The following is a 13,917-nucleotide window of genomic DNA, read 5'->3' on the forward strand; positions in this document are numbered from 1 at the left end:
TTTTTTATGTAATATTGTTTATTATAAATAATTTATCCCTGCACATCATTATTTTATTTTTTAGTTCATATGCCCTTATAATATCAAGAACGTATTTGTCAATACTAACAACATTGTTCTCAAGTCGGTGATTTACAAACAAATGTCAGTCTGTTCCAACTGAATCATTTCATAGAGTCGGTTCAAAAGAATTTCGTTTGAATTCGTTGTCAAATCAGTAGTTTTTCCAAACATTTTGTGTTTCCTCTCCAGCTTTCAGAGCGAAATACAAAAACCTTCCAGTTTGCTTTTACACGGATAAAGGCTTTACATTACCATGTAGTCAAAAGTTAAATTGTAATGCAATCGATCTTAATTATAATATTCATTGTAATCTAATTAAGATGGCTGGAAGGTGAGTCATTTCTGTTTGTAATGCAGTATTTGTCTAAAAATAAGGGATAAAGTGCTTGAAAACTGAATAGAAAACTGCAAGATGTGGTCAAAGCTGAGAAGGACTACGATGAAATCAGCTGAACGCATGATAAATCCACTCCACTGCTCCTACTTAAACTTATGGAGAGAGGCAAAGCAGAGGGGGATGGCTGGGTTGGTTGGGGGTAAATGCAGCTCTCTGCATGACGCCTGCCCTCTCTTCGGCCCATGCTGAGGGCCTCTTTCATCTTACTGCATTATAAGCAAATCAAATATTCTTTTGTATCACCATTGCAATCTATCTTTATGGATAGTGTGCATGTGTGTGTGTACGCAAGTGTGTGCCTTTGATGTGGTTATGACAGGACCTTTGACATATTCAAAGCCTCATGTCCAGTAGCCCTGCTGAGGTGTGTGTATAGTGTGTGTGTTTTGTGTTCCCTGCTGATCTGCTGTGTATAAAGTGAGGCTTTTGTTCTCTGATGGCCACTTCAAAGAATAGACACATGAAAGCTAACATGTACATGCATGCATGTGTGTGCATCTGTATGTTTAGTGTTGCAGTGTTGCATAGCAAGACGTTTGACTTGTTTTTGATGAATATAGTCTCGGTTTCCACACCAAACCCATAAATCTTTTGCAAACTAAGTAATATTATGAAACTAAGCTGTGATTATCAGTGGAATTTAGTGAAATACAGCTTAACTATGATCATATTTGGATTGATGTTGATGCATTATATATTTAGAGGTTCAAGCTCGTAGCGCTCAAACCCTATTGTAATTTTTAAAATTTCCAAGGATCAGCATTCTCCCCTAAAAGTGATCGGGCAGACCAAACCGTAAGTCGTAGAGACTTGGAACTTTGAGGGCTGGTAGTACTCACACCGTCTACAACGTCACCAAGGCTCGCTCAGATCGGCCTGACGGGGGCGCTACAGTGGTCAAAAGTACAAAATGGCTCATAACTCCAAAATTGCTTCTTTTGGCAGAATTTTGGGGTAAATTTTGGATTTTTTGAAAAACTTTGGCAAACTAGTCTTAGATTTTTGGCCTGATCGGAACCAAACCAGTGCAGCAAAATTCTCTGCAGTCTGATTGTCAATAGTCATCAAAAAAGTTGAAAAATTTCAATTCATGATTCCTCAGGACTGCCAAAACGTTCAAAGTGGGTGGAGCCACTTTTACTAAAATGACTATAACTTGTGAACGGAATGAGATATTATCACCAAACTTGGCACACCTATGTAAGAGCTCATTCTGTGCTCATGTGGAAAAGGACACAGCAACTGGCCACTTGGTGGCGCTATAACATGGGGAAAAAACATAAAAATGTCTATAACTACTTTACCGTTAGTCCTATCGACTTGAAAATTAGCATGCAGTGTCTTCGTCCAAGGTGCCACGATTGCCTATGAGGATATTTACATATCTCAAAAAACATGGCCGCCATCGGCCACTGAAATCTGAGCAGCTATCAGACAAGGTTAACGGAGGCCGATTGAAGCGAAACTCGATGGGCCTGTTTGAGTCACAGCCCTAGAGGCCTGTGAGAATTTCAAAAGAAAATGGCCACCGGGGGCCGCCTTCACGTTTTTCACATGCGTAAAAGATTGTGTATCATGCATTTTTCGCACATGCCCACAACATTCGTACCACATGGTAGAACTCTGAGCAACTCTAGAACCGCCTCTGTCCATCGAATTGTTCATTGAATATTGGAGATTATTTAAAAAACCAACACTGGCAAACTAGTCCTAGTCCTCAACCTCGATAACTGTTAAAAAGCTTTAAAAACTATATATTTCCTTTGGTAAATTGCCTGTGTTTGCTATAAATGGTCTTTTCCATCTATGATTGAGATAGATAGAAACATAATAGCTTTTTATGCATGTGCTTAAAGGCCTTAAAGCGCTTGAACCCCAATAATTGCTGCTCGCAGCTATATTTTCTTATGTTTTCGAAGCATTTTAAGGACAATCGCTGACCACATTTTCAACAAAACAACTTTTCGATCACTCTAATCGATCTTAGCCCTCAACAAATCAGCTTTCAACTTTATTTAAGCTCTGAATGACTGTTCTGCTCTGTGATTGGTGTTTTCACCCTCATTCAAGCATGTTCCTCAAGTCCAATTATTGGTTTCTGTGTGTGTGTTTGGGGTGGAATAGTGTCAGATCTTGATCCAGCTGTGTTTGCAGTCTTTCCCCTCGACGCACACGAACACACACACACTCACATGAGAAAGAGCAATGAGAACAACAGTGTCATTTTTCACAGCTCTCTCATAGGGGTTTGCCGGCAAATACAGCATTGTGTGTGTTTCCTCAATGAAGGCACTTCTTACGCTGCTATAATGGAAAGATTAAAGGACACGGAGAGACAGTGAGATTGAGAGAAGGGTCATATATAGTAGAAAGGGCAGAAAGATTGTGTTTATAACTTCACTTCCAGTGTGTGCAAACTTACAAAGGCTTAAACTCAAGTTTGTCTATAGCCTATATTTTTTATGCCAAGAACATTTTTAATCCGTTTGTTGAAATCCATAACACTGGGTGCAACATTATGTGATGCGTTTTGGCTTAATGGCAACTTTATTACTGTAAAGTTAGTTTGAATCACTAACCTTAGTATTAACAAGTGATGTTTGACTAAATATAGATTTCTCTCACATAATTTCTTAGTCTGAAAAGCACATTTAGATACGCGTGTTTGAGAACTCCTAGTGATGTTTCGGGAAAATGAGTGAGCGTGTAAACAAGAGCTCGGGAGAGACACGGAGGCCAATCTTCCGTACACACACCCGACACTAAACACACACACACACTCATACTAACACATATGTAATAGTGTACTTTCTCAGATACACCACAGCTGTGTGGTCATGTTTCTTTACTCTTTTTCCTCTTAAATGTTGTAAGAATATTTAACCTCACTTTAGCACATCAATGTCAATCACGAAGACACTATTTCACACACAGCTGCAGTACATCCACTGATTTTAGATATCATTTAATATTACAATTCGTATTCACATCGAGAATTAAAAGAAAATGACTTTTCTTTGTTTATTAAGATTTATTAATGCTTTGACACTGGACTAAAATCCCCCATAACCATAGTTAAATAAAAGTTAAATGTATTAATCATAATAATAATAATAATAAAAAAACAACAATTCCTCTGCCATGTAGTTTATATGTGAAATGTAGCATCTTTCTGCAACCAATCAGAATTTAGAGTCTGAAAAACTTTTATAACAATATAAATATCTGTACTATCACTTCTGATCAATGTAATGCATCCTTGCTGATTGTACTTATTTATTTTATTTAGCTATTTTTAACAGTATTTCTTGCTACTCATTTATTTTGCATCATGCAAACAAAATTCCCTCCATCTCAGTATTTCTGCATTTCATCAGTTTAAGTGTGTCCACCCATCCTCCCATCCTCTATCCCTCCCCCTTCAGCATTCACTTATTTTCTTCTTCATTGACTCAGACGGATATATCTCTGTGCCCCTCTCTCTCTCTCTCTCTCTCTCTCTGTCTCCGCGTCCCTCCCTCAGTCTGGACTCCTCTCTCTCATTGTGTGTCCGTTCACATTAAGCATGATTAGCTCACACCCTCTCGCACACACGTTCACACAGCCGTATTCACGAACAATGAACGCATGCCAGTGCAGTTTGACCCCCGAGAGCCACCTCTCCTCCCCCTGCCCTCAGCACCACCGTCTAAAATATCTTCAGTCTTTTGAGAGAAAAGTCAGTCAGGATTCTTTAAACAGGCCGAATCAGCAAGATGTCACAAATGATCTTTTCAACATCACCTAAACACATGAGATTTTTGCATAAGTGTCCTGCTGAGCAAAAGACCCTAGTAATGTGTCTCATGTAGAGTTTCAGAAGAGATCTCAATGATATGCTCAGATTTTTCCAAGATCACAAAATGTGCAATTAAAAAAATTCTCAATGTGAGCCCAAACATTTTACACCAAATGATGTTGTCTTTGTACTGTCGATTATGGCTGTAGCGCACAAGGAAAGGAGTAGAAAACAAAAATAGTGTTTTTTAAAAGTGTTTACGGCCTGGATTTAATAAAGACGATACCGGACAAATGAACTGAGGAAACTTAAGGTTTAAATACATGGGGAGAGTAATCAAGATAAAACGGAAAAGATGTGTAGAACTAATTAACAACTAAGGAAACTAACTAGAGAACACAGGAAAATAATGTTTGTATCATTACTTTTTGACAAACAGAAATTTCCATTAAACCAACAAGTTACTTTGAGTTAGAGGAACTTAATACTTTGTGGCATAAACACAAATTTTTAAGATGATTACTCAAAAAAATTAAGTAGCTCCAACTATCAGAGTTGTAGCCCTGAAACCAATTAATCTTATCTATTTTCAAATCAACAGCTATCATAGCAAATGCTAACATAACTTATTTAACATGTATATTTAATGAACAAGTAAGATTCACTTGTCACTGGCATTAGCGCAGTCATTGCTATGGTTTATCTACTCTTCAACACAATGGTAAAAACTTAAACATTACAGAAACTCTTTTAAATGTCAAACATAACAGCATTCCATTTCCATTCACTAAAAACAAATACATTAACACTTAATTTCAACATTTATTCTCCTTATCTCCTAGTCCTGTGCAAAGCATGCTGGGAACTAGACATCCACTGCCTAATTTCTGAAGTTATTAAGATAATTTCATTACATTACTACAACTTAATTAATTTTAAAAAAAGGCAATTAAAGTGTTAGTTCACCCAAAAATTAAAATTCTGTCATTTATTACTCACCCTCATGCCGTTCCACACCCGTAAGACCTTCGTTAATCTTCAGAACACAAATTAAGATATTTTTGATGTAATCCGATGGCTCAGTGAGGCCTCTATTGAGAGCAATGCCATTGTAACTCTCAAGATCCATAAAGGTACTAAAAACATATTTAAATCAGTTCAATATTAATATTATAAAGCGACGAGAATATTTTTGGTGCGCCAAAAAAACAAAATAACGACTTATATAGTGATATATATATATATATATGGATCTTGAGAGAGGAAATGTCATTGCTGGCTACGCAGGCCTCACTGAGCCATCAGATTTCAACAAAAATATCTTAATTTGTGTTCAGAAGATGATCAGGTGTAGAACAGCATGAGGGTGAGTAATGAATGACGTTATTTTCATTTTTGGGTGAACTAACCCTTTAATGCAGAAATTTGAGTTTAAATTACAAATTATATTAAGTTGATGTAATGATCAACATTATTATGTCAACAGAACTCAACAAAATGATGTTTGCAACTTAAAAGGTTTAATTAAAACAATAAATTAGAATATTTAACTTGCAACGATGCATTTATTTAAGTTGTAGTAACAGGAGCCCTGAATTACTTTTTAGGTTGTGGAGTATACATTTTTGGCATCTATGGTTCCATAAAGAACCATAAACATCCATTACATTCCACAAAAGTTCTTTAGAACTTTCTTCTTTAGTAGAAAATGGTTCTTTAATTGCATTGCTGAGAATGCCCTCTTTTGGAACCTTTATTTTAAAGGGTCAGTTCACTTCAGAATTAAAATTTCCTGATAATTTACTCACCCCCATGTCATCCAAGATGTTTATGTATTTCTTTCTTCAGTCAAAAAGAAATTTAGGTTTTTGAGGAAAACATTCCAGGATTTTATACACTTACTGTATGTTATTCAACTTACTCATTTGTGTCTCCATTAGGAGAAACATCTGAGACCAAGAGACTTAAATGAAACGGAGGACGACATTAAGTCTCCTGCTAATGAAACTTTGAAAGAGACCTAAATGCATTGTTATTTTAGTATTATTGAGATACTATTATAGCTTTATATATATAATTATTTTAACATTTTTGCGCAGTAAACTCTCTCATGCTTTTTAAAAATTTAGTAAGATGCATTTCAATTATTGTCAATTAATGCATCCATGTGAGTGTTTTTATCCGTTATTAGGACCTTTCATTGTAAAGACTTCCTTCTAAGTTGGTGGTCTTTTCACATAAGCAGAGCAGAAATAGACCATAAGGTGTTGCGTAAGCTGTAAAGGACCTCTGTGAAACCAGTGAACATGTCATTATTGAACAGATGACTGTAGTGCTGTTCATTAGTGTATATCACTCGTGTGAGTCGTCCTGCAGCGTTTGTGCTCCATACATCAATCAATCGATCACATTTATTTCTATGGCACATTTAAAAACAACACATGTTGGCCAAAGTGCTTTACATACCAGGACCTAACAATTCATACACATTAAGAACACGAGACCAAATACAAAACAAATGTGTACATAAATGACACAGATTCAACAGTCAAATGCCAGTGAAAAGAGATGAGATCTTTAATTAAGCCTCAAGACTGGTACAGGATCTGATATGAATCCTCAAATCATGAGTTTTTGAGAATTTTTAGGCAAGGCAAGTTTATTTATAGCACATTTCATACACAATGGTAATTCAAAGTGCTTTACATAGAAAAGAAATCATAAAATAATCAAAACATATGCATAAGACATAAAAATATGCCTGATTTCCTGAATCACTAAATTACTTTAAGTGATCAGATGCGGCATAAAACATTTTAAAACCCCACAGACGCACATTAAAGGAGACCTAAAGATCACAGAGACCTTCAGTGTTTGCCTAGCAACCACCTAGAACACCTTAGCAACTGCATAGTAACACCCTGGTAACGCCTGGTAACAAGCAAACATTCTGTTTTTCATTTTAAACTTCAAAAATTGCTGTAGTACTCAGATATTGCTAGTGAATTTCACAAATAATTACAAAATGGCAAGTAGCACATTGAATTAACCATGACATTTTGAAGTAGAAAGACTGAAGTGTAGTATTTTCATGTAAAACATAATTTTTTTACAGCGTAGTTCATGAGACGTGGTTTTGTAAATGAAGGCGAAATGCATGAGACAAGCATTTATTTGATTTAGTCACGGCCTGGTCCTGAGCCTCATTATTGTGCCGCCATTTCTTCTCAGTTCAGCCAAATAGTTTTCCACCAAATTGACCAAGAAAACTCAGAATTGAATCCCTCACTGGTGTGTGTGTGTGTGTCTGCATATGCATGTGTTTTCTAATCGAGTGCCTCATTTTTGTGACGGAGGTCAGCGAGGTTCTGACGTTTGTGATGGTAATGCGTATGGAAGGGGTTCGGATACAAAGACGAGACGCTGAAAGAGTCAGTCAGAGTCAGTTCAAAACCAAAGATCATTTTACCGCCATTTCTGAGTTCCTGAGGAATTCAGGAATAGATTGCCCGGGATTCCCTGGGGATTTGAGCGTGTTTGTATGTGTGTGAGTTGATTAATAAAAGCACAAAAGAACTGACCGGGCAAAATGCATGAGCTGAGATTGAACGAAAGATACTGGAGGATGCAAATGTGAAGTGCAGGATGATAACCCGTATTTTTGAGAGAATACGATTTTACAAGTATCACACTCGCTCACAGATAGGTAAATGGTAGCATGTCACGATTTAATGACAGTGCAATTGAGTGTTTCTGAAAAGCTGCCCTCTGACCTCCTGCCTTGACCCCGACTGACCCTTGAGTCTGTGTTGTCAGAGATCATTAGTCAAACACACACACACACATACACACACACTGGCCGACTTGCACAAAGATCACTTGTCAGTGCGTTTCATTTATCTAATTATCAGCCAATCAGAAAACACACTCTGCCGCATTTTTTGAAGATGTGAAAGAGCCTCACACACTCGCACACACACACACCTACACACTCTCTGCTCTGTTTGGCTTGAAATGAATGTGTTTTGAGACAGAAGATGAATATAAACAGTCCTTTGGTCAAAGACACAATCACCTACATTCAGAGCTAATTCTTTTTCCTCAACAGTAGTTTTTTTCATTTAGATTGTCACTAAATCAACCAGAAGTTACATTTAAGTTATTTTTATTGTGCTGATGTTGCTTTTTCATAGCTCAAGAGACTCAGGAGGTGTTTCTTTTACAGTTCCTTATAGGATGGATAAATCTAGAGTCAACAGTTAGAGACTTGAGATAACTATAATCTCTTGTTTTTGATCTCCTAATTTTTTTTCTAATTTCTGCCTAAAAGAAACAATTTAGGTATAAAGAGACCCCATTTGTGGTGTCTGATTACTTTTGCCTTATTTTATTTTATTTTATTTTATTTTATTTTATTTTATTTTATTTTATTTTATTTTATTTTATTTTATTTTATTTTATTTTTTTATTTTATTTTATTTTATTTTATTTTTTATTATTTGTGTGCATTTTTTGTACTTTTGTATGCCTGTCTATTTTATTTATTTACTTACTTACTTACTTACTTACTTACTTTATATATATATATATATATACTCTTTTGTATGTATGTCTGTCTATTTATTTTATTTTATTATAATTTTTTGTGTGTACTGTGTTTTTTTTGGATTTTATTTTATTTTATTTTATTTTATTTTATTTTATTTTATTTTATTATGATTTTTTTGTTTGTTTGTTTGTTTTTGGTTTGGGTACTGTGTTTTGTATGCCTGTCTTTTTATTTTATTTTATTTTATTTTATTTTTAGGATTTTTTTTTTTGTTTGTTATTTTATTTTATTTTAGTTTTTAGGATTTTTTTGTTTGTTTGTTTGTTTGTTTGTTTTTGGTTTGGGTACTGTGTTTTGTATTCCTGTCTTTTTAATTTATTTTAGTTTTATTTTATTTTTATTTTATTATGATTTTTTTGTTTGTTTGTTTGTTTGTTTGTTTGTTTTTGGTTTGGGTACTGTGTTTTGTATTCCTGTCTTTTTATTTTATTTTAGTTTTATTTTAGTTTTATTTTATTATGATTTTTTTGTTTGTTTGTTTGTTTGTTTTTGGTTTGGGTACTGTGTTTTGTATGCCTGTCTTTTTATTTTATTTTATTTTATTTTTAGGATTTTTTTTGGTTTGTTATTTTATTTTAGTTTTTAGGATTTTTTTGTTTGTTTGTTTGTTTTTGGTTTGGGTACTGTGTTTTGTATTCCTGTCTTTTTATTTTATTTTAGTTTTATTTTATTTTTATTTTATTATGATTTTTTTGTTTGTTTGTTTGTTTGTTTGATTTTGGTTTGGGTACTGTGTTTTGTATTCCTGTCTTTTTATTTTATTTTAGTTTTATTTTATTTTTATTTTATTATGATTTTTTTGTTTGTTTGTTTGTTTGTTTTTGGTTTGGGTACTGTGTTTTGTATGCCTGTCTTTTTATTTTATTTTATTTTATTTTTAGGATTTTTTTGTTTGTTATTTTATTTTATTTTATTTTAGTTTTTAGGATTTTTTTGTTTGTTTTTGGTTTGGGTACTATGTTTTGTATTCCTGTCTTATTTTATTTTATTTTATTTTATTATTTTATTTTATTTTATTTTATTTGTGTATTGTTTTTTTATATTATTATTTTGTTTTATTATTTTATTTTATTTAGTTTGTTGTACTTCAGTATCCCTGTCTTATTTTATGTTTATTCCTTTATTTATTTTTGTGTGTACTGTGTTTTGTACGTTTGTATGCCTCTCTGTTTTATTTTATTTTATTTATTTTTGTACGCCTGTATGCATGTCTATGTTTAAATGTTTTTGTACTTTTGTATGTCTGTTTAACTTTATTATTTTGTACTTTCGTACTTTTACTTTTTTGTATTCTTTTTGTACTTTGTTTTGCACTTTTGTATGTCTATCTACTTTATTTTTCTCAATTTCGCTATTACTTTCTCCTCTTTTGTGCACAATAAGACAATCTATTCTTGGAGAGCAAGTAGTTTCAAAAGGAATAGATGCGTTTGTTCATTTAAGACCAATTACCGGGACAGAGTTTAAGCTCTTCAAAGGAGCTTCATCAATAGTGTTGAGTTACAGAGACTGGTATAATGTAGCAGCTCTAGTGGGGGAGACGGACGGCGACTGTAACACTAAATATACCCATCACAAACCACTTCACAGTTGCTTCACTTTGAGAGAAATCTTTAACAGCAAGTTGATTTTGAGATATAAAAGTAATTTGTCTCAAATGTCCAGTATTTTCGCCAGCTGTTGTTTCAGACCTTTGGATTTGAACTCATATCAGTTTATGTCTTTTTCCCCCATAATGTCATTAAATGAAGATTAAAATGTTGAAATGATAGCAGTGAATGTCCTGACAGCTGGACAGCCATCGGTGATGAAGTTTGACAGCGAGGTTTGTTCTGCGAGAACAACAGAGAGTTTCAGATGTTTTGCGCCCTCGTTTTCTGCCTGTTATTCGTTCATTCGGCCTGTGTTATGTGACTGACTGACTCTTTTGTCATTGATACATTGTAAATCAGTAAATTTTGGAGGGAAACCGATAGCACATCTGTGACACACACACACACACAGTGCCCTCAGGGTCAAACCCCTGTCTGACCAGACACAACAGTGTGTGTGTGTGTTTGTGAGGGTGTGTTTTGTGTTTCTGACTCGACAAGAAGTTCCCTCCAAAATGTCTTTTCTCATTCATCGTCCCGGCCACCTCCCTCAGGGGCTAAACACACACACACCTCCTTTAGACGGCAGTGTGTGTGTGTGTGTGTGTGTTTAGCCCCACAGGGGCTCACCGCTGCAGACACAGCGGGGGAGAGATGCCACCGCCACTCTCTCTGAAAACACCACTGAAAAGATTGCAAACTGAAAGAGAGCTGCTTTTGTCACATTTACAATGTACAAGAGTAGAAGCTCAATTGACTCGACGCTTGTGTTGTGTGAATCGTTTGCTATAAACAGCTGATACACAAATAAATCAGGAAGTGTTAGTTGTCCTGTCCATGTCTAGAAGTGTTATTTTATTCACTGAAATGTGGAATTTATTATAAAACTATCGTCGACCTTGATCATCCCAATCACAAATAGAGTTCTTGTTTGACCAACTAACATGCATTTGGTTGATATGCATTAGTTTTAAATTGCATGCACAATTCTTTTTTTAACTGCACTTGTCTTATAGCATTGAAAAGGTCTTGTTGTGAATGTTCTTATTGGTTCTTTAGAAATTGAGGTGTTACCAATTATTTGAGGTGTTCTTAATTATCTGTGTGCAGATGCATCAAACCCCTTAAGTTCCTTATATTGTGAGGATCTTCTTTGTTGCATCTGGCTGCTGATTAATTATCACTTTCACAATACACAAGTATGTTTAGTTCTGTCATTATTCAGGTTCTTCAGATCAGTGTTTTTGTTTCTGGTTTCTTTAAAGGCACAATATGTAAGATTTTTGGGTTAAAATATGTGTACTTACATTGATGTTTCCAAGAATGTTTAAATCCAGAGAAATAAGCAATTTTATCCAGGACACGGACCATGTCCGTGCGTCGCTTATCAATGACATCATGCCCGCGTTAAAAATGTACATATCGTGCCTTTAAAGCACTAATAGTAGATGTTTTTCAAGAGCCAGAGAATAAATGGTTCCTTACGGAACTGGAAAATGTTGAGCTGTGAAACATCTATGGTTCTAATTGGAACCTTTGAGTTTAAGAATGTATCATTTAATTTTAGCCCACTTTCTTTGTGTGTGTGTGTGTGTGTGTGTTGGGGGTGGGCTCATGTTTTAGAGGGAATTCCCTTCACTCCTTATTGTGAATGAATCCTTCTATCTTTGTGTTCATGTGTGTGTATGTGTGTGTGAGGTATAATTATATTGCACTGTGTGATTTAATGTTCTAATTATGTGATTGCATACATGTGTTTGGGGGAAACATTTTATTGTGCATTCAAAAACATTTCTATGATACTTTACTCTTTTTTTAACAAAAAATATGTTCTGTAAATGATTAGATGGAGTATGAAACCTTCGATTTCCGGTTTTATTATTTCGTAGAATCCATGGAAACACCAAAGACGCTTTAATATATTATGTGTTTTATTAGACAGGTGTGCAACTGTTTGAATGGATACATTCACTGACAGAAAACTAATCACGTTAAGTAAGTCTTATTGTTTAAATCTTGTTTTCTTGATTAACAGTGAGTACCATGTTTTACCCTGACTAATATCGATCTAGCTTACTAAACAAGTGTTTCATAGTAGCCACCAAGTGAACGCACAGAGTAGCATTATAACATCTTTCAACATTTTGGTATTAATGCTTAATGCATATAATTGTACAAGTATATTTTTGCATGCCAGAATTATGAATATATGTGCAATATTGATGTTGTCTAAAGTATCTAAAGTTATTTTATGTGGCAGTACATTGTGGTTGCACTACTGTTTATACTCCTTAACTTATACTGTCTGTTATTATTTTTTACTAGTTATTTATTGTTATTGTTTTCTGTGTCTTAGAGTGGCTAATTTAATTTCGTTGTTGTGTACTACTGTATGCATACAATGACAATAAAGATTCTTAATCTTAATCTTTTTAACACTCAAATGTATCTAATATGATAAACAGTGCTGCTTTACCCCACATACACATGACCGGAAGAAGCGAAAGCAGCGATTGTGGCATAATAAAAGTCCCGCTGCTCTCGAGCCTTGAGTCGCACTCGTCTCTCATTAGCAATCGCTCCTGCTCTGCTTCATACTACAGTAACATTAATAATCTCATCCATGAACATGGTTTCTGCCCGAGTCCTGTCCCGATTCTTTTCCACCAGCTGTGAGGTGAAGACAACATCTCCTATGATTCCACGAAATCAAGGCGTCATCAAGCTATGCCTTTGTTTTGAACAAGCGACCTATAGCAACAAAAATGTACATATTGTGCCTTTAAAGCACTAATAGTAGATGTTTTTCAAGAGCCAGAGAATAAATAATTCCTTACGGAACTGGAAAATGTTGAGCAGTGAAACATCTATGGTTCTAATTGGAACCTTTGAGTTTACGAGTGTATCATTTAATTTTAGCCCACTTACTTTGTGTGTGTGTGTGTGTGTGTGTGTGTGTGTGTGTGTGTTGGGGGTGGGCTCATGTTTTAGAGGGAATTCCCTTCACTGCTTATTGTGAATGAATTTATGTGTGTGTGAGGTGTAATTATTCTTGCACTGTGTGATTTAATTATAACAATGTTCTAATTATGTGATTGCATACATGTGTTTGTGCAAAAAATAGGGGGGAAATTTTATTGTGCATTCAAAAACATTTTTATGATGTTTTACTTTTTTTTTTTTTAACAAAAAATATGTTCTGTAAATGATTAGATGGAGTATTTTCACACATGACTTTTAATCCTCAGGGTCTGGGGTTTGTTCAAATCACTAACCCTAAATATGAGCACTAATTAAAGGGATGCTTGTCTTAGCAAGCTTCACTAATAAACCAATGTGAGTGCTCGAGCAGTGTGACTGAAAGCGTCTCCCCGGGGCGGGGAGTTTTTATACACCTCCTTAAACAGGAAACATTAATTAGAGGGTGTGTGTGACCTTTGACTCCACAGCTGAGGGCAAAAGTGACCCCTAGCTAGTA

This window comes from Megalobrama amblycephala, linkage group LG22 (assembly GCF_018812025.1).
Source record: "Megalobrama amblycephala isolate DHTTF-2021 linkage group LG22, ASM1881202v1, whole genome shotgun sequence".
In the NCBI taxonomy this organism is placed as follows: Eukaryota; Metazoa; Chordata; class Actinopteri; order Cypriniformes; family Xenocyprididae; genus Megalobrama; species Megalobrama amblycephala.